At 36.5% G+C, this 19,938-nt stretch overlaps 1 protein-coding gene across 2 annotated transcripts in view; it reads left to right on the forward strand.

Moving 5' to 3' along the window:
- Kek5 (leucine-rich repeat, immunoglobulin-like domain-containing kekkon 5 protein) overlaps positions 1–19,938 on the forward strand; it is a 200,318-nt gene that overhangs the window by 148,479 nt on the left and 31,901 nt on the right. For both annotated transcript variants that reach the window (XM_072893933.1, XM_072893925.1), the window contains exon 5: positions 7,228–7,300. The gene's annotated coding sequence lies outside the window, so the exon portion shown is untranslated. The remainder of the gene's footprint in view (positions 1–7,227; positions 7,301–19,938) is intronic.

Consider the following 19,938-nt stretch of genomic DNA (forward strand, 5'->3'; position numbering starts at 1 on the left):
GAATGTATTGTCTTACGTCTTCATTCTGTTACGGCGACTAGCCGACAAAATCAATAGAAGCCAACATCGAAAGTCATATTTGGAACCGCTGAGGCGACGACCAATAGTCCCTGCGACTTTAATGTAGAACGAAGTTATCGCGTTTAATATACGGAGACAGTATTATTTCAACTAGAGAGAAACGCTCTAATTTCCTTCCTTTTCTTCGTTGTCGGTTTCATGTAATCATCGCTGATACGAATCCTGAGTTGGGATAGCGTGCCGTACCGCCATTTTTCTAAGCTAATTATTCATATGTCATCTCACACTTTTTGCATTTGCAGCCACGTTGATAGATATTTACTTAACAGCATTTTGTAGAGTGCAAACGTCGTATTACCATAAAACTGTTTTATTGCAACGCGATTAGTATATCGATCGACGTAGTGACTCGTCTAAACAAAATAAGACATCTAATAAAGAAGTAAAGGATTTATGAATCTCAGAAGTGAAGACTATATTTATCACATTTCGCCTGTAAATTGATTGATCGTTTTCAGCTTCAATTTATCTTTGCACAAGTGCCTTTCTGAAATAATATGATTGCTATCGTGATTCACGTAAAACATGATTCTTCAATCAAATTAAGCGCAAGAGATATTTCAGAACGATAGCGGTTAAAGGAAACAATATCGTATGACGTATGACATTCGATGCACTTAACGATTGCAAATGTTGGAACGGGCGTGATCGCCACATGAAACGTATCCTTACGAATAGTATCGTAAATATTTACAATATCGGCGTAATTTTGCAAATGCATTTATGACATGCCTCCATACCGGCAACATGTTGCATGACACTAATTTGGAATCAGAATGCATATTACACTCTCGTATACTTTTCGCTTAATGACAAGCTCTTCAGTTCTTTGCTGTGCAAGCATCTTCTCATTCCGCTTCCATTACTCGACTGTGCCGACGGTTATTTGAACAAAATAATTACACAACTATTGTAAACGTATAAATCTCATTTACAAGCGTACGACGAATGGAAAAATTTTTCCTGAAAACTTATTTATATAAGAAAATTATTTATAAGAATTTATTTATACAAAAAAGAATTTATTTCTTTGTGATTTAAAGAATTGATATCATAAGATTGCTGCTTACTGATTAAGAGAAAACTCTATAAAGTTTTTGTCATGTTGATTTTCTATCAGAAACTTTGGTATATTTTTTAGAATTATATTCTCAATAATTCAATTTTTTTTTAAATCGAATGTAATAGTACTTTTATGTCAATGACTTTGCTTTAATTATTATGCTAACAAAGCTTGGCTTTTTATTAGCATGATAGATTAGCACAATATGGATTCAAATCTTTTTAACTAATAATCAGTTATGAACAGCGTGTCGGATGGATTGGCAGGACGTATTTAATACAATATGCACACGTTATTTTGTTTTAATGTAGGATTATTCAATTAGTTAAATTATTCTAACAAATCGATAAAATTATTGATTTACGCAGCAATTTATTACATAGCGTCACATTTAATAACGTAATAATAAACGTAAAATTATTTAATTCTGCAGTGTGTTGTATTATTAAGCGTAGTACAATGCAAAAGAAAAGATTTTTTTACGGTGTGATCTCATAAAGCGCGATACATTCGTAATTAATAAACACTTCTGCTTTAATAATACATGAGAACAGATCATTCCATTATAAACTCATTTATTTCTCTGTGACACACATAGACGATACTAAATGCAAATAATAATCTTCAATGTTCCAATTCCATCAAATTATTACCGGTGCAGTGGGCTATAGGAAATTAAGCCACAAAATTGTTTACGTTCGAAAACATCGCATTCGAAATTGACGTGAAAATCAATATCGAATCTCGGAACATACGAGAGAGAAAGAAAATTAAGTAGCAATTTAATGTTATACAATGGTAATTTAGTGGTACATATTTTTGCCGTCGATAATTATTAAAAAGTGACGTCAACAATGTTCGGCTTTTGTTACTGAATCTTCGTCGATTGTAATGAAAAGATTATTAAAATTATCTGTATACTATAATATAATAGCGAATCAATCTCATAATCAATCTCGCACGTGCGATTTGCGTTAACACTTTATATTGCTACTATTCTAATCTCTCTAATATAACTCTATTCCAAACTAGTTTACCAGCAATCTGATAATTATGTTTTCATTGAGATATAACGATTATCGCCTCTGGCACAGTATCGAAATTCAACTGATACTTGAAATTACTGTTAATAACAACGCCATTTAGAAACGGTGTGTTAATATGTATTATTGATCACTAAAGAAAAGAAAATACGCGTTTAATGTTAGAAATACGATAAATCGTTATTTAAATTATTTATATTCATTGTTTTAAAAAATACCTGTTATCAAAATTATTATTAACAATTATTAATAACACTTGAAAAAATTTTGAGTGAGCCATGATTGTACGTAAAAAAAATGTATAACGATTGTTGCGCTCATTGTTGAATTTGCCAATGATGTTATTTCAAGAAACGTAGATATCGACAAGCGACGGCTTCCTTAAAATCAGCAGCGCAAACACCACGATATTTTCTTTAAATTCCACTCTAATGTAATAACTTACAGCATCGCTATAGCATGCGACGTGTATTTTCATCTTTTTACAACTATTTTTGACACTTCTTTAGAAATCAAAGACTACTACAGTCTTTCCAAAGTGAACATGTTATGCTTACCGATTATTTTTCATAAATGTCAGATATTTTAGGGATAATATTTTATTTTGGTGCAAAGTTAGTTACTGTAGCGAGATAAAATCTTCAATATCCATTTAACGGCGCCGAAATTAACTGGAACGACATGAATGAAATCTCCAGCTTGTTTCGATTGCAATATAATATTCGGCGCTTTCACAGATCGCCAATTAAAGTGATCCCGTTTAATCGGGATTTTTGATCTGATATCTAGAAATCGCGTCGCTCACGAAATGATTCTAGACGGCTGGTCCTCTACTATTTATCCGGACAGGAAGCGTAATGGCGGATGTACAATCTTGTTATTGCGCTGCGGTGATATGGGCCGAAGCTATAGTGATTCAATAATTCAGTACCACGCTCGCTGCCGGCGCTATTTCGTATCTCGAGAGTACTGACCTACATTTACAGGAGTAGCTACAAATGAGAGACGAAGCGGAGAGGGAGGGAGGAACACGGAGGTGCGAGGAACACCTTGGTCCAGCCGCTTGCCATACTGCCTCGTCGTCCCATATCCGAGTTCTCCGAGATCCAGGATTCCTGGAAGCGTTTACCTTCGTCCCCCTTTGAAAGCGCATAGCGACCAGGGCTCGCGGGAGAACAATGAGAGTCCATCCTCGCCGTGAAACAATGACGAAACGCGGTTCGGTCCGAGTTAACCCCTGGTGAACTGGAGGTCGTGTCGGACCACACAGATCTCTCGGCCTTTTGTCCTGTAATTGTTGGCTCGACAGCGATAAGGCGTATCAAACGACCCGGGAAGGAACTCGCTATCGTGCTTCGATCGTGTGTCGAAATGGGCGCCGCTCCTATACACACGTATACACCTTACGATCGTAACGTGTTTTAATAGTCGTATCTATCGGCCGAATGATTAGGATAATAATGGCCGACAATGGCGTAGACACGGATGTCTCGGTACGTATATTATCCCGATAAAATAAATGTGGCGGAAGGATCGTTTCATTTCACGAAGCGACGATTCCATTTCCGCACGCTACCATTAAGTAAGTGTTTCGACGTTTAACTCTATGAATTCTTCTTATCTGGCATCTCGCTGCAACTCATTCAACATCGAGCTTTTTTTGAATATCGGATAAGTCTACAAATTTTAGGACACAGGGTATGTGAAGGACGTTATTTCAGAGTTATTGAAGGAAGCTAAGGCGGCCTGAAGGAGATTGCATGGACCTCGTTGCAATCTTTGAAGGTTTGAAGGGCACCTATTCAGTGCAGGTCTTCGAGAAATCCTTTGGCTTCTAGGACAACAAAGGATTTAGGATAATCCTGAAATCTTTCTCTCTCTCTCTCTCTCTCTCTCTCTCTCTCTCTCTCTCTCTTTCCCTTTTCTGTGGAGTGTATATCAACATATATTTTTATAAAATGGGACATATAGTATGGTTAAAAAAATCGATGATTGGTTAAAAAATCAATGGAAGCAATTTTCACAACTTATAATAAAATAGATTTGTAGAAAACGTACTTGTAAAACTTCTTTATATTTGTCTTAATTTTGGCATCCTTCTACACTTTTACGAACACTAATGTGGTTTCACGACTTAAACATCATTTATAATAAAATAATTAGATAGAATGTATGTGGAAGAACTCATGAATAAATTACAATTCCAACACATGGTTGGTTCGATCGATTTAACAATTTTTTACTTGACTTTCTGCTTTGCGTTTTATTATTTTCTTTTTTTGACAATCAAACACTAACTGAATTTGCATTTTATTAATTGTCTCACGTAGTTTCGGTTACTCACGTTCGCGCTATTTTGAAACAAAATTACAATTTACAAATTACAATTCGAGTACTCGTTTAAACCCGATCACTTTGATATTTTTTCAACAACAACTCTCTATATATGGCGTTTCGTTTTTCATCAATTGAAAAGTAATCGAATTTGCAATTTATCGATTATTTTTCAGTGTTTACTCGCTTCTGCGTTTACAACAATATTTGATAAACATTGGGAAAAGTTGGCAAAAAAAAAGCAATGATAATAAATTGTAAATTAATTATTGTGAGTTCGATGAATTCTAACTGTAGCTTTTATATATCACGCATTCCTTGGTTGTGTCGCGGATAAGCAACTGAAAATAATATACTTCCGTACGCAAGTTTTCACATCATGTTTTTCACATTAACAAGCCACGTCTCGTGCAATATAAAAAAAAAAAGGAAGAAAAAATACCGGAAGTACGTGCTGTCGACATGCGAATTCATATCCGGTGCAGACTCTCACCGGAACACGCTTGCAGAGGCGCGAGCCCACTCAATTCACGCGGGAACGTCTCTAAAATAATCCCGGGCGCAAAACGTGTCGTTATAAAAATTCCATCGTCTCTCCTCGCGTCGACGATGGTACGAGGAGAATTTTGTGTTCGTCTGACGTTTTTCTCCTTCCTGCTTGCATTCGCGCACCATCGTCACTGCTGCCGTCATGTTTTTCTTCGTACGTTAAGCATAGTTCCTCCTCATCGTCTCTCGTAAATCCAACTCTTCATAAATTTTTCATCGAACTTCAAGGAGACACGCAACCAGCCATAACGCGTAAAGCCGATGACAGGACGATTACTTTTCCAAGCGAGTCGTTTATATCTTCGTGCTCGTGAATCGATCGGCGTGTCCGTCTCGTCGCATATTTGCTAGTTAATTAATAAGTATGAAACTACTATCCGCGCGCAGCGGGTAGTAGTGGCCGTCGACGTTAATTGTGGTCTAACTAATGAAGGTGCCGACAGGTCTTGGATAAGCCGCTGTCACACAGCGACGCGAAGCCTAATACGCTCAACAGCGTAGGGAGGCGGCTGTCAACGCGGAAGAGAGAGTAAACCGTAAGGCTTCTACGCAGCGGAACCTTTTGCTTCTGTCACAGAACCGATTATACCTTCCGCGAAGCCGAATGTAATTGCGAATAATTAGTTACTGGTAATTAGTCGGGATTCCTTACAAATCACGTAGCTTCGAACGAATGGAGATTGAAATGGTCTATATGAGTGACGTCTTTCTCTATTTCGGCGTCATCTCTCTATTACGATTTTCAACGATACTGGAACCTAGAACTGGAATCTCGCAGCTCGGTTCAAATTGCGCGAATTGTCATGGTACATGACAGAACGTGAATTATGAAGGAATCTCGCATAATTCAGACGGGCACTAATCTAGGCAAATGTCGCGTGATTATTTAAGTGGAATGGCTCGTACATGTCACCGCGAAAGCTAGGAAACATCATCAAATTCTAGGATTGGATTAACAGATTTTAGATATCAAATTTAATTCGGTATAAGAAACTGATGTAATATTCAACTTGTATAACCGATTTATTATTTATAAATAAAGCGCATGAAAAAAAATAAACAGGTTGTGCAAATAACAGATGTAGCTCTCCTTTAATAATCTGTGATAAAAATTTGCATATTTTAAGTACATATTTATATATTATAAATATATAAATGCAAAAAGGAAATTGTGCGAAGCGGAATATGATGATATTTCGTCAAATTTTTTTTTACATAAAAAATAACAGTTTTTTTTTTTATAACTTAGCGTTACACATAAAAATTTGCGAAAGACAAGTCGACCGTCGAGGGCGCGTCTTTAGTTATGAATAATATCTTGACTAACTTAATAAATGTAAACGTGAAACTTGAGGCATTTGCCTTTCGCTTCGGGGATTAATCGTTCGACGTCAGATTAAAATTGGCCGATATGCGGTATCGGAAGCTGGTATGCGGCGCAACGAATAGGCGGCCGTAGTATTCGCGCATATTAAATCGTATATACTGCGGCAATATATACACGATTTAACTCCTCTCTTGCACAATAGATTCTTCCACGCGAGTTGCCGCGTTCAGTAAAATCGAACGCAATCGCTCCGAGCCGCGGAAACAATATTTCCCGCGGCTTCTCTTTCATCCAAGCTTTTTCCTCTTTTCTAGTTTTTCTCTCTCTCTCTCTCTCTCTCTTTTTCTCTCCCATTCTCTCTGTCTTTCTTTATCCACGCTCTCTCGACTAGTTTCCTTTTTTGCTTACCCCCCAGTCTCTCTTTCCCTCTCTTTAACATCGCGCCAGTAGCGACGACGAGCGCTTTGAACTTTTCCAATTTTCACGCGATGAGATTCAACTACGGAAGCGAATGAGACGCCGGTTGTAATGTGTGTGTAACGATCCTTAGTAGCGTTTGCGGTGATGATGTTACCCCGCTCGACGTATTAACGAAGGGCTCTCAAAGAGAACACGAAGAGATACGCGCGTATTGTATGCAATGCATAAAAAAGCCAAGTTAATATACTTTGAAAAATATAGATGCGTAGAGGAATGAAAATAGCACGTCGTAAAATGTGTACATGTATATATGGACTCGACGTGATGCGAAATTTCAGCGAGGACCTTCAGGATTACTTGCGACACGTAAACATCTAGTAGTGATTAATATTATTCATATCTGATTGCAGGATGCCGACCACTGAGGGATACGATTGTGCCGTCCATGTAGTCCAGGAGAAACTATCCCAGTTCGACACGTAGGTAAGTAGCGCGTTAAATCGACCCCGAGTCCGGGCGACTTCAAATTCAATTGCCGGCCTGCCACTTAATATGCCACGGCCAACGAGCTGCAAATTCTTGCCGCGCGGATGCGGTAATTCTATTACGACGTTCGTTAAGCACGCGGTTCAAAAGAAAGATTTCCCGAGGGTACTTAATACCGTAACGAGTTTGTCACAACGTGCTGTTGGCAACATCTGAAATACCACGCATAGTGTGACGATACATGTGCACCGAGCTCGGAAATTTATGTTGCCGCATAGAGGATAATCTGTATTTTTCACAATGTGATAACTAGGAAAAAATAATTTCACATATTATATAGTAAGTTCATCAACGTAATCGTATCGGTTTCGATATTATTTCGCCGATAAGCTTTACGTAACATTTATAAGCTAACGAGTTTAATATCGAAAAGCGCATTATCGGTTAATTCTCATTCCCTTTACGGTAAAGCTTCTCACGGTTGCCAGATCTGTACTTTTAGGACACGCGTTTCTCGTAATCAAAACTTAATTTATCAGCACTCACGAATGCATTCGCAGTTAACTTTGCAGAAATGAAGAGCCTGGGTAGAAATGAAGAGTATTGAATCTACGCGCGGTTTTACGCTGAGCGATCGACTCGATTGCCGGTGTTTCTGGCTTATCTATTGACGCATGCATGTAATTTCGCGGACGATATATTTGCCATTTAGTCAAGCCAATTAATTAACACGCCCACGCTTCTACCTTTTTCATTTAGATGTATATATATTCCGTACGGATATCGTTATAATCGCTATGTATGAAATGTACAACGTTGCATTATCTAGTGTGATCGAAGATTATGCTTCAATTAATGCTTCGTGCAAGTTTCCGGATTATGTGGAGTTTCCATACGACTCACTTATAAGATTAATTAAAATTTAAATGTTTTTTTTTATATCACATATACATATATGATAGAGGATTTTTAAAAAATGTAGTTTGTTCCTTTATTTGCTTTGCACAGAACTGAAAATTTTTAACAGACTATATCTTATATTAACAATTAAATTAAATTACAGTTTTTATATTATCTTTTATATTATCTTATATATCTTAGATTGCCTGGAAAAATATAACTAAATTATATCATTATTCAACGTAAGTACACGCGTGCAAAATCCATGGAATAAAAAAAAAGACTTGCAGATTAGTCAATCAATGTGATTAAATATAGTATTAAATCGATAGCAGCAACGACGATTATACCAATTATGATTTAATACGTATAATGATTATGTAATATGTGCAGGAAATGCAATTAATTTTGAAATAACGCTATCGATTCACGGTCTAGTAATCATGGGAATCGAGATTAGTTGAAATGACATACGGATTACCGCGCGCAAAGTAACACTCAATTCATTATTATGTATTTAATATCTCACGTTTAGCACGCGTCGACGCACCGTTGCAACGGACGTAGACCCGATATATCTATGTTTATCTAATTTTCTATATTTAATTTTGTATGAAATTTTTTAATATAATGATTGCTATTGCCTTTTTTTTTACTGAACTCTTGGCCGATACTTAACACAAATGATATATATACAGCATATAGTGTAACTGCAGCAGATGTAATATTCAGAAATTTAAAGAGAATATGTGTGTTTATAAAGATCTAAATTTTATCAGCGCGAATACCAAATGAGCGAACAAATTATATCGATTAAAATCCTCTTTTAAACCCTCTTTAAAATCCACCGAAAAAGAAAGGACATTTTATTTCTCCTGAAACGAATCTCACATGTGTCACGTAATCTCGGTTAAACAGCGAGAAACGGTCGATTTTTCGCGCGATTTCATTAAATTACTTTTAGCACGTTCAAATACGGCATCACGTAATTAAGAGAAAAGGTCAAGCACATACCATTGTGCGTCGGAATCTTGAATTGATCGACCGTTCCAACGATGTCAATTACATCTCGATTGTCTCACTCGGTTGGCTCGTTCATTTGCTTGCCTTCTCTATTTACTTTGACGCATAGGTGTACCTATCTACCTACCTACTGTCGTCTATATCCCGCTCGATTTACGGTCGAGAAAGCGAGAGAGCGCGCCGGCCAGAATTTCATTTCCTGGAGGCACATTCGGTATCCTTGGGGAGTCATCCGGGAACCTGCCACCCCCCGCCTGGCGAATTTAAAGAACGTCCGTCATCTTGACAGATCTCACACGCTACCTCACGATGTCGTAAAGATGGATTTAAAGGATGCACGGTCGGAAATGTAACCATATTGTATCGACACCACACCAGAGAATTTTGTCACGCCACTTGTCACGCCGCTATTTCGAGAGAGATCTTTTCAGCACGCTCGGTCGAGAAAAGATCTGCTCGTTCTGTCGTAATTTTAACGTAGCTCTCGCTACGCGGAATATCTGTCCCGCGGCGCTCTTCTCTCTTATTCCGTAACGGATGTAACTGTGAAATTAGGTTGCATGAATTACGAATGCGACACGAATGTATTTTTAACATTGTCGATAAATAAAGATATTCTATTTTATCTAAATTATATTCTCCATCAGATATTTTACGTTTATATTCTCCATAGATAATTTTATTAAATTGAAGATATTCGAAGAGAAATTTGAACGTAGAAATAGCTATTTTATTACGCGAACTATTATTCGCGAGAGAGAATTTCACACTAGTCGGTTTAAAGATTCAGTATATAATTCAATTTTAAATTAATAGTCAGATATACTTTTAATTGTCTCGTTTCTTATAATTAATTTAAAATTTATTTTATTTTTAATACTAAAGCAGTTTTTGCTTGTTGTTTATTGAAATATTACATTGTAATTAGTTGAAGCTTTTTGAAAAATACACAACAATATGTTTTCTTTATGTTATTTAATACAGAGAGCTTCTTAAATTATTAAAATTTCAATATCAGTGAATGTACTGATTAACTTTTCTCGATCGGAAAAACCTGAAGGATAAATTTTTTTCTCATCATTTAGCGTCATTTGAGCTATCGACATTAAATATTCATTGAAAATGACATTGTAAATCACTTAGATGCAATTCGAAAAATCACGAAAGGGAATCACAGATGCGATTTAAAGTCGGCGTGCAATGGCAGTGATTTCCGCAGTAATACCGTATGAAATTATACAGGAAATCGGTTTCTCCCTGATCGCGCGTTGACCTTAATATCCGCGATACTACCAAGATGGAAAAGAGGTATATCGCGGTTCGATACTCGAATGGTTTCCTGCCGAACAATGGGAAGTGCGAAACAACGGCATGCTTCAACGACGATATATGCGCCCTCGTGACCCAGCGGAATCGCACCAGGATACAATTCGTGTGTGTTGCAACAGTTGTGAAAGTTTCGGGCGGACAGAAGAAAAACCCGCGGCTATGCACGCGAAACATTATTGCCCAGATAAAACCATACGGTTTTGCTGGCGTAGTATGGCAGCATGAATACCTACCTATCTACCTTGCCGGATACGCGATTACCGACGACCAAAAAAACGGGAATATATTCGAGAAAAGATCCAACTTGCGGCTGGAATATTCAATAGTTAGTAGCAGGAAAGCAGATGAAGCAAGGATCATGACTGACACATGACCCTACAAGGTTCGTGCATATGTACCTTTTAAGTCCATTTTTTTCGAAAGTAATTTACAACGGTTGTCATTTTAAAATTCTTAATCTGTCGTACTGTGTGCTGTAATAATTGATAATAGGACAGAAAATAATATGATATAAAAATATATATAGCATTGACAGATATAAAAAAGATTAATATTTCTATCACTGTTGCTATTCTTGTAACAAGTTATTCAATTTACATTCGTATATTTCGCTTATAGCACGTATTATATATAGACAAGATAAACGCGAGATAACACAATCGACGGCAAATCCCGAAACACGCAGACTGCAGCTGGGTTTTCGGCCAGCCGCAATTGGTACATCGATACGTACATGGGCAGGTATTTGCATAGCTATATCAAAATGATGATAAAACATCGCTTGGCGCGGTTTAAACACGCCAAATGAGCCATTAATAGAAAATGCCAGTGAACTCGTGTATATATTTCGAAAATTCAGGGAGAAATTAATCTATTTAAATTAAAGCGGCCCCGCGGACGTACGACGTTACGGTAGTCCCCAGGCGCCCATTAATTATTTAATTAGCCGTAATTACGTATGCAGTTTGTGCGAAAAAGTTAGGTAAATAACACATCACATCTGGTGATTCGTTATACTTTGTTAACTCCAGCAAGATCGTGATAATTCTTGTATTATCTTGTAATGGATAAAATTATGTTTGTTTTTATTACAACATTCAACTTACGAGGGAAATGCCCGATTAAAAACCTTTGGACATTTGCGTATACAATGATGAAAGATTGATGAATGTAACTACAATTCAACAAGACGATAATTTATCCAACGTACGTGAGAAACGACCAGCCTCTTATAAAATATGATAGGGCTAGCAAAGAGCATTGAAAGTATTATTACGAACCTATATAATGGCGCACTCCCCTCCCCCCCCCGCCGCTATATCCGCGCTGATAATAAGTGACGCAAAGTGCCCAATTGATCGCGATCTTCGCCAGTTTTGCGCGAAGAGACCACTTTTCTGAACCAACGAAGCTGAATTAATCGTCGCTCGGCGCCTCACTTGGCGTTTCTGTCAGCGCGAGCACGACGAGTACCTCTTACACTTTCCTTTCACGTCCGAAAGAGCAGCGATTTATCGTCCCTTATTTTCACATCAACCAGACAAAGCGAGCACACGCATACAGTTGAACTTTATGTTTTTGATTCGCTCTTGAAAAAGAGATTTCTAAAACGCATCTCTCACGTTCGCTTTGTATAGTCAGACTTGTAAATGGCAAGCTTTAAACGCGTGTTTAATTGTCAAACTCTCAATTTTTTGTTTAACTATCAATTGTATTAATGACACTTTTATACATCTTATGTATGCAACATAGACAAAATGTTAAAAATAAATGTTAATTAACGATGTATAAAGAAAAGAATTATATTAAATTCAATTATATTGATATTTGTTAGTTAAATTATATTGATGTTTGTTAGCTAAATTATATTGATATTTGTTAGCTAAATATAATATTGATGATTTGTTAGCTAAATGCTAATATAGTTATAAATATATCTTTTTATATTGAGAACATTTATATAAAAAATACTTAATTATATAAAATTTATATAATTTAATTATTCTATTATATTTATATAGAATTAAATAATTCTTTTTCTTATATTTTCGATTACTGAACAATCTGAGAGAATGTGAGTTTACTTTAGACTGCTTGTTTGCAATTCTTCACCTCTTCTGCTACCAGTCATATCGCTGTGTGAATTTAGAGAGACAAACGTCTACAAAACCATTGCCGACTTAATCTATGTCAAGTATGTCATGTATCTTTGTTTCCTCTGAGACGTGTTTGTGATGGCTGGCACTCGAGTAAAAATATTCCAAAATATGTCTAACACCGTTGATCTTAATTTTATATATATATAATGTTTCTTTTACGCTAAAGATAAATTTTCAATTGAATTTAGCACCGATGAACAATCAGTTAAATAGTATTTTTAAAATATATTAACTTTTCTGCTAAATAAAATTATTTGTTTCACGACAGTATGTCTTTTTTATAAAAGTGTAAAAACGTAAAACATTGATTGTGAAATACGATGTTAAAACGAGAGATTTTGAAAGAAGCTTAGTTCTTCCTTTTGATCCATCTCCGCAAAGCCTCGCAAGTATCGAGCGATCAAAGCCCGTCGAACATTGTTAAACCAGGATTGCCGTTCGTCCGTCCTTTAATCGGCGGATGAACCGACAAGACGTGTCGTCAACGTGTCGGCACGTATGCCTGTATACGCTTCGTCGACGACATCGCGAGTTCTTCGAGGGTGAACCGCGACGACGGTGCGAGCGACGCGACGATGGCGAAGGGTCGGTCGAGACGACCCATTGTGCTCGCCCGACGCGATCTTCATGGGTCGGAAAGCACACGGCTGTAGAAACACATTCAGGATGGAGAGCAGAATGGCTGCAGCGGGACGGCGGGCGGGACGGGAGGCGATTCCGAGGGACACGAAAAGAGTGTTAAAGAACGTGGGGGACGCGCGCGTTACAGGAACAACATGGCTTAGTAGTATGCGATGTGATGCGAGTTCTCCGTGAATGTACACGACCTCTCACGGTATATAGGGGATATCTCTCTTCGCCGATACACTGTGCGCTCTACATTCTCTCGGTCTTTATTATTATTTCACACCGCGCGGATACCGCGCACGTGGAATAACTGTAGCGGGGAAACGGCAGCACAAAGCGAACGAAATGTAAAGATCCCGAGGAGTTGCCTGGAGACTCTCCACTTCAATTACGGAAAACTCACCGCCGTCGGAATTAATAGATACGCCGAAAGGAAACCGAGCAATATAACGCGGTTCTTCGATCTCCTTCGCCCGCATAATGAATTCACTGGCGCGCTCTCATTACACGTAGTCTTGATCGTTAGATACGGCAAATCCGACGGTATCCCCGTTGCATTCATCTCAATCTACTGTTTCCAATGTTACGGAACAGTACTCCAGCAGCATCTTTCATGATGAAACCGAATCTTCCAAGCAACAAATAAACGCGATACTTTAATCGTTAACTCGCACCAACGTATCGAGGAAAGAATTTGAATAAAAATGTAAATCTTTTCAAGAGATGAACAATTGATGATATATAATGTTACTTAGCAGGTTTAAATTTAGCGGTTATGATATACCCATTAATCCGAGTTTAATTCGGAGATTCGTGATGTAAAGACTAATAAATTCTAATTTCATCACTCGCCTCTGCACGTGACGTGTAAATTATTATATTCACGTCGCAAAAATACGCGGGAGAAATCGCGTTGTTCATGTCTCGCATACGGCAGCATATACATACATCCCTAGGATGTGCCGGCATTACAACTGATAAAATCCGTCGCGTATGCATTTTCACGATCCATGTTCTTTTATGTGTTTAAAGAAGAACTATAGATGAATCAGAATTATCTCAAAAGTTAACAAATCAGTGTAGACTTTTGGAATCATATAATTATTTCGAAATTCATGAATTTGACATTGCGTAAAGCGCTCTTACAATTAGTCTTTTAAAATGTGAAATATGAAATAATAATAATAATAAATTTATAAATTAAATATTTGTCTTGTAGAATATAATTTAATCTTAAAATTATAAAATATCAGCTTATATCGAAATAACATTTTTATGATGACTGTACGATGATTTTAGCGGTTTGTATGATCCAAAAATATATGAAAAAAAAAATTTTTATTTTACAAAACAAATCTTTATTTATTATAATTCATAAATTATTCATTTTATATTTTCAAAAGCTAAAAGCAGCTAAAAGTATGCTTTGCGCAAATTCATGAATTTCTCGAAATATATTAATTTTATTAACTTTTGACGTAACTGATCTGTTCAGTTTCTCCTTAACATCGTGGGTGATGGTGATTTCTCGTACGAGAAATTTTAGCATTCGGTGATGAATAAGGAAAATAGATGGAAGCGCGGATGATTGTTACGAGGTAGCGCGATGGCGTTTATGATATGCACATGTACTCCCGTTCCACTTCGGCAAGATCCCCAAATTATTGGGACAACACGGCACACCGAGTTGCATTTCCATTTGCACCCTCGTACTTCTCTATTCATAACTGCCGCAATAGCGGCACACCACACTATGTCAAGGATAAATGTTCATGTTGGTGCCGTATATGTATGTACAGATAGCACTTTTTTGCGTGGTTTATGCGAAAGCGTCTATTTAAATCATGCGATACTGATAAAAGTTGAACGTTTTGTTTATATAACGATATAATTTTAGATATTAATTAAAAACATTATATTACAAAATTCTTACAAGTATAATATATCAAAATAATTAACTGTATAAGCTAATTATTTAATATTTTGAATATTGCATTGCACTGATGGTACTGATATTTAATTGCCGCGCGTACAACACATGCTCAAATCGATTGTTTATTTATCAATTGTTAATTTTATGAAATATTTATTCTTAAAATATCTCGGAGAGAAATATTGATATTTTCGATTCACAACAATCTCATTTTGAAGATGCGATGAACGCGATATCATAGACCGCAGAAAATCTCATCAAACCGGTGTCACGTGTGCATGGTCACATGTACATTGATGCATATAGATGGTTCACTTGCTTTGCGTCGACAATATCGAACTCATGCGTCACCGCAAAGCAGGTGCAACACATGCATGTCAATCAGATTTTCCGACGATCCGTAGACACACGTGGCGAACCGCGTTTAGTTTGCCATTAGCATGATTAAGATCCGCTAACACATTTGTCGCTCTCGATTCACCTAACTTGTAAACGATAGCGCTAATGCGTTTATATTGAACGATATATGTTACTGATTCCCCGCAAGTGAAAAGATATTGTAAGTTGTTATTAGAATAGAATAGAATAAAAACTCTCCCAAAAAGATTATTTTTGCATGCGAATTTTACGGTTGGAGATTGGCTGCGTCAATGTGGCGTTATTATCCTCCTGCAAACGAGACACGGAACGAAACCCGGAGCTTTCTATATCCGTCGTAGACGAATATGCGCGGTAATTTTCTCAAGTGGACGTTATTACAGGCGGAAAGAACAAGGGACGTACGAAGTGGGTTGAGGGTGATTACCAAAGATTACGGCGTATACGCCGGGTATCGTGAATACTGGGTCACGGAGTCCCGATCTGTCGTGAGATTATGTCGCTACACTATAAGATCCGTTCGTTGTGTTGTATAATATTCCTTACTATAGCTTCCACACACTTGCCGACGCAATACAGCTAACGATGTTTGGTCAAAGGTGGACCACGGTATGTTTGATCGAAGGCAACACAATTGATCGTACCTGCCGAATCACGTTATATCACGCTTTATTATGCTTGATCATATCTATGATCGATGATTTCAGCAAGTATATATTAATATAGTTGAATATCATCGATATTTCACTATTTCTATTTATCCCTCTATTAAAATTATAGAAAGTAATAATTTTATAGATATATAAACAGAATTAGCTAAATATTAAATTTAAATGAAAGAGATATTTTTTCAAGGATTTTATAGTTTATTAAAATTTTTAATTTAATATTTTTATTAAAATTAAAAAAAAATATTTTAATTTATATTTTTTTACTCATAATCAATATACATTATGATTAATAAACTGATGTAACGTCCAGTTAATAAAATATTGATATAACATCAAATTAATAAAAACTAATTACTAAATGTAGTGCTAATCCAACGAAATCCGACGAAATATTATCTAGCTAGAGACTGTTATTCTCTCTGTTCTAAAATATGTCGTAACGTGTTCCAGTTAACAAAGATAAAACAAGAGCTATGTCAGAGTTTTTTTAACAGAATTATGATAGATTGCTACAGCCAGCATTACCAGTCAAAATTAATAAAAAATTACCGTTGTACTTCTGCCATCTTCTCGGAAAACATTTCAGTATTGATCAATTTTTCTTGTTCGATTTGTATCAACAATATTACGATTTATATCAACATGCAATATGATGCAAAATGATTTATAACGCTAAATTATATTATATGTATTTGATCGATATGAAAAAACAATTACTTTGGCTAATATCAATCTTGTACATATAATCTTGTACAACATATAATAAATTTCACCCTGTACTTTAAAGATAAAAATCATTAAAATGTTTAAATAGTTTAAGTAAAGTTGAAAATTTGATTTGAATTAATATAATAGAAATCTACTTGTTATAATTTGTAATAGAATTTAAGACAGAATTTTAATGATTTTGTACATGTAGTGTAGAAAATATTTAAAAGATTAAAATATCTACGGAACACGTATATATATGCTAAAATGATAAATAAAATTTTAGTCTACGACGGAAAGAAAGCTCTGAGTTTTTCGTTCTGTGTCTCATTTGCAAGAGGATAATAATGCTACCTTGACGCAGTTAATCTCGAACCGTAAAATTCACATGCAAAAATATATTTTTAGGATAGTTTTTCATTTCGAATATATATATATATATAGAATAGTTTTTATTTTATTCTAATAATATCTTGCATATCTTTTCACTTGTGAGGAATCAGTAACGTTCAATATGAATGCATTAGCACTATCGTTTGCAAATTAGGTGAATCGAGAGTGACAAATGTGTTAGCGGATCTTAATTATGCTAATAAATTAAATTTCATATTATGCATTATATACTAGAATTATTAATATATTGTGTTAAATTATACACATATATTGTGTTTGGATTTAACATTGCGCAGCGCGATTAGCGCTTATTTTAAATATTTGCGCATTCGAACGTACAGTAAAAATAATCGAGAGATGATCGATTTCATGCTATTTATAAAGATTTTGAAGTAGACATCACGCTCGCGGAACTGATAACTGGTTCTAAGTAATGATGATTCGGCGAAGGAAAATGTTGGTGCGTGTTCGGAAAGCAAATAGCGTCCAAAAGGGAAACTGTGCGAGAAAAATGAGAGCGAACGAGTTTACAGAAAGGAAGATAAAATTGAAGAGCACGTCGTGATCAGGATTAATAAAAAGATCGATGAAACGTTTATTCCTTCGAGGAAACTTTCCCGCGATATTCTAATATCTTTTATGCGTTCTGAAACTCTGTTATGTTATTGATTATGTATAAAACTCGCATCAACTACTTTGCACTATATTAAATTTCCGTTAATATTGTTTGCCTAAAGTATACAGAATGAATGTTCGTAAATTACAAGCATATTATTAATTTAAACATAGAGTATATTAAAAAAACATCTAGCTTATTGTTAGACACAAATCACGATGTCTGGTGTATTAGAACGCTAACAAAGATCTGTGGAACGATATTAAATATTTTAACACGATAGAGAGAGAGAGAGAGAGAGAGAGAGAGAGAGAGAGAGAGAGAGAGAGAGAGAGACATGTGTAATACGTAAATCCGTGAGCCTCTCACGATTTTATTTGCCCAGTCGTATACGCGATATCGCGAGTGTCAGATTCGCGTGATACATTATCACAGTTGTAATCCTTTGCTTAACACATATACATGCACATGCCTATATCCCAGAATAAACGCACGAGCGTGTGGCAATGTTTTTCGTCGGCTAACCAGCTCGAGAATCTACAGATCCATCTCAATTAGTTGCGTTATTACAGCGCAACAAGCTTTGCCTCGCATTACCAGCTATGCCCACCGACCGGAAATGACGGCAAGTTAGTTTCCGCGGGCGCTCGGCCGAGGAACGGGAGTGCGTTTGACTACACACAACCGGCAAGATAGGGCCGAAATTTCGGGTGCCGTTAAATAGATTGAGCTGTGCGCGGTTTGCATTACTGGCCCGACAATAATAACTCCGACGGTTGTGTGGGTGGCTAAATATCCGCCGTCCGGAAGGTGCGGCGCGGCTTGATATAAGCCGACTAGCGATACCCAGTTCATTAATTATAATCAGAAAAAGATACACCGTGTAATTTCCGGATCCGAACGCTCACCCTCGTACGTATCGCCGCGTTTCGGTTCGTATTTAATGTTGCCCTATCTACAATGGATTATTCGTGAATTTCGTGATATGATATTTCAACGATACGTACATTAAATCACGTATTTTCTTACTTTATCATTTCATTTTATTCTATATATTATAAAGAAGAGTTTCATGAACAAAATTTTATTAAAGAAATTAAAAAATCATATGTGTATCGGTGTTTACGTTATATTATCCGGTTCATTAATGTTTTTATATTGTCGAAGAAATACAGAACTAAATATTAGGATACCATGATTACGCAGATTAATTTCCGGATTGTTCAATGCGAGAATATCGGAGAATATCGGAAACTAAAGCGCCGAGATAATAATGCGCATCAGTACATACAACACGCGGAATGTATTCGCCGATTGTTTTTTTTTTTTATACGCACAGTCGTCGTTTTCATTCGTTGAAGTATGTCGACCAACAGCAAAATTTGAATCGCGTAACGAAATAGCGCATCGCTGTTACATCGCGCGTGTGAAATGTGTCGGCAGTAATTGCCGTGGCAATTACGCCGCGTCACTCCGTCGCCGACCACTGTCTATGTAATGCGACTCTAAATGCGCCTTCTCGCATAGGGCACGTACCTACGTTACATTATGCACCGAGCGCGTACGGGAGATGTTCAGAGAACATACCATGCCAAGACCGCGGAATGAGTCTAAATTGTCATGATAATCGAGCAATTAAACTTTTGCTCCCTTTTCTTGTCCGACTCTTTAACACTCGAGCATCTCATATGTAGATACCATGTTTTTCCGTATGGCGAACAATAGTCAGCAAAGGTACCACGACACAGTCTGAGCGCGAAAGTCTCGTCATTGTGTGTAATTTTACTGTAAAAATATTTTAGAGATATAACTTTTCTCCGTGTAAAATCTTTTATTTGCAATAATATCATTTAAGTAAAAAATTACAAATCTCTTTTTACAATATATTAAACGTCCGT

This window comes from Anoplolepis gracilipes, chromosome 1, assembly GCF_047496725.1.
Source record: "Anoplolepis gracilipes chromosome 1, ASM4749672v1, whole genome shotgun sequence".
In the NCBI taxonomy this organism is placed as follows: domain Eukaryota; kingdom Metazoa; phylum Arthropoda; class Insecta; order Hymenoptera; family Formicidae; genus Anoplolepis; species Anoplolepis gracilipes.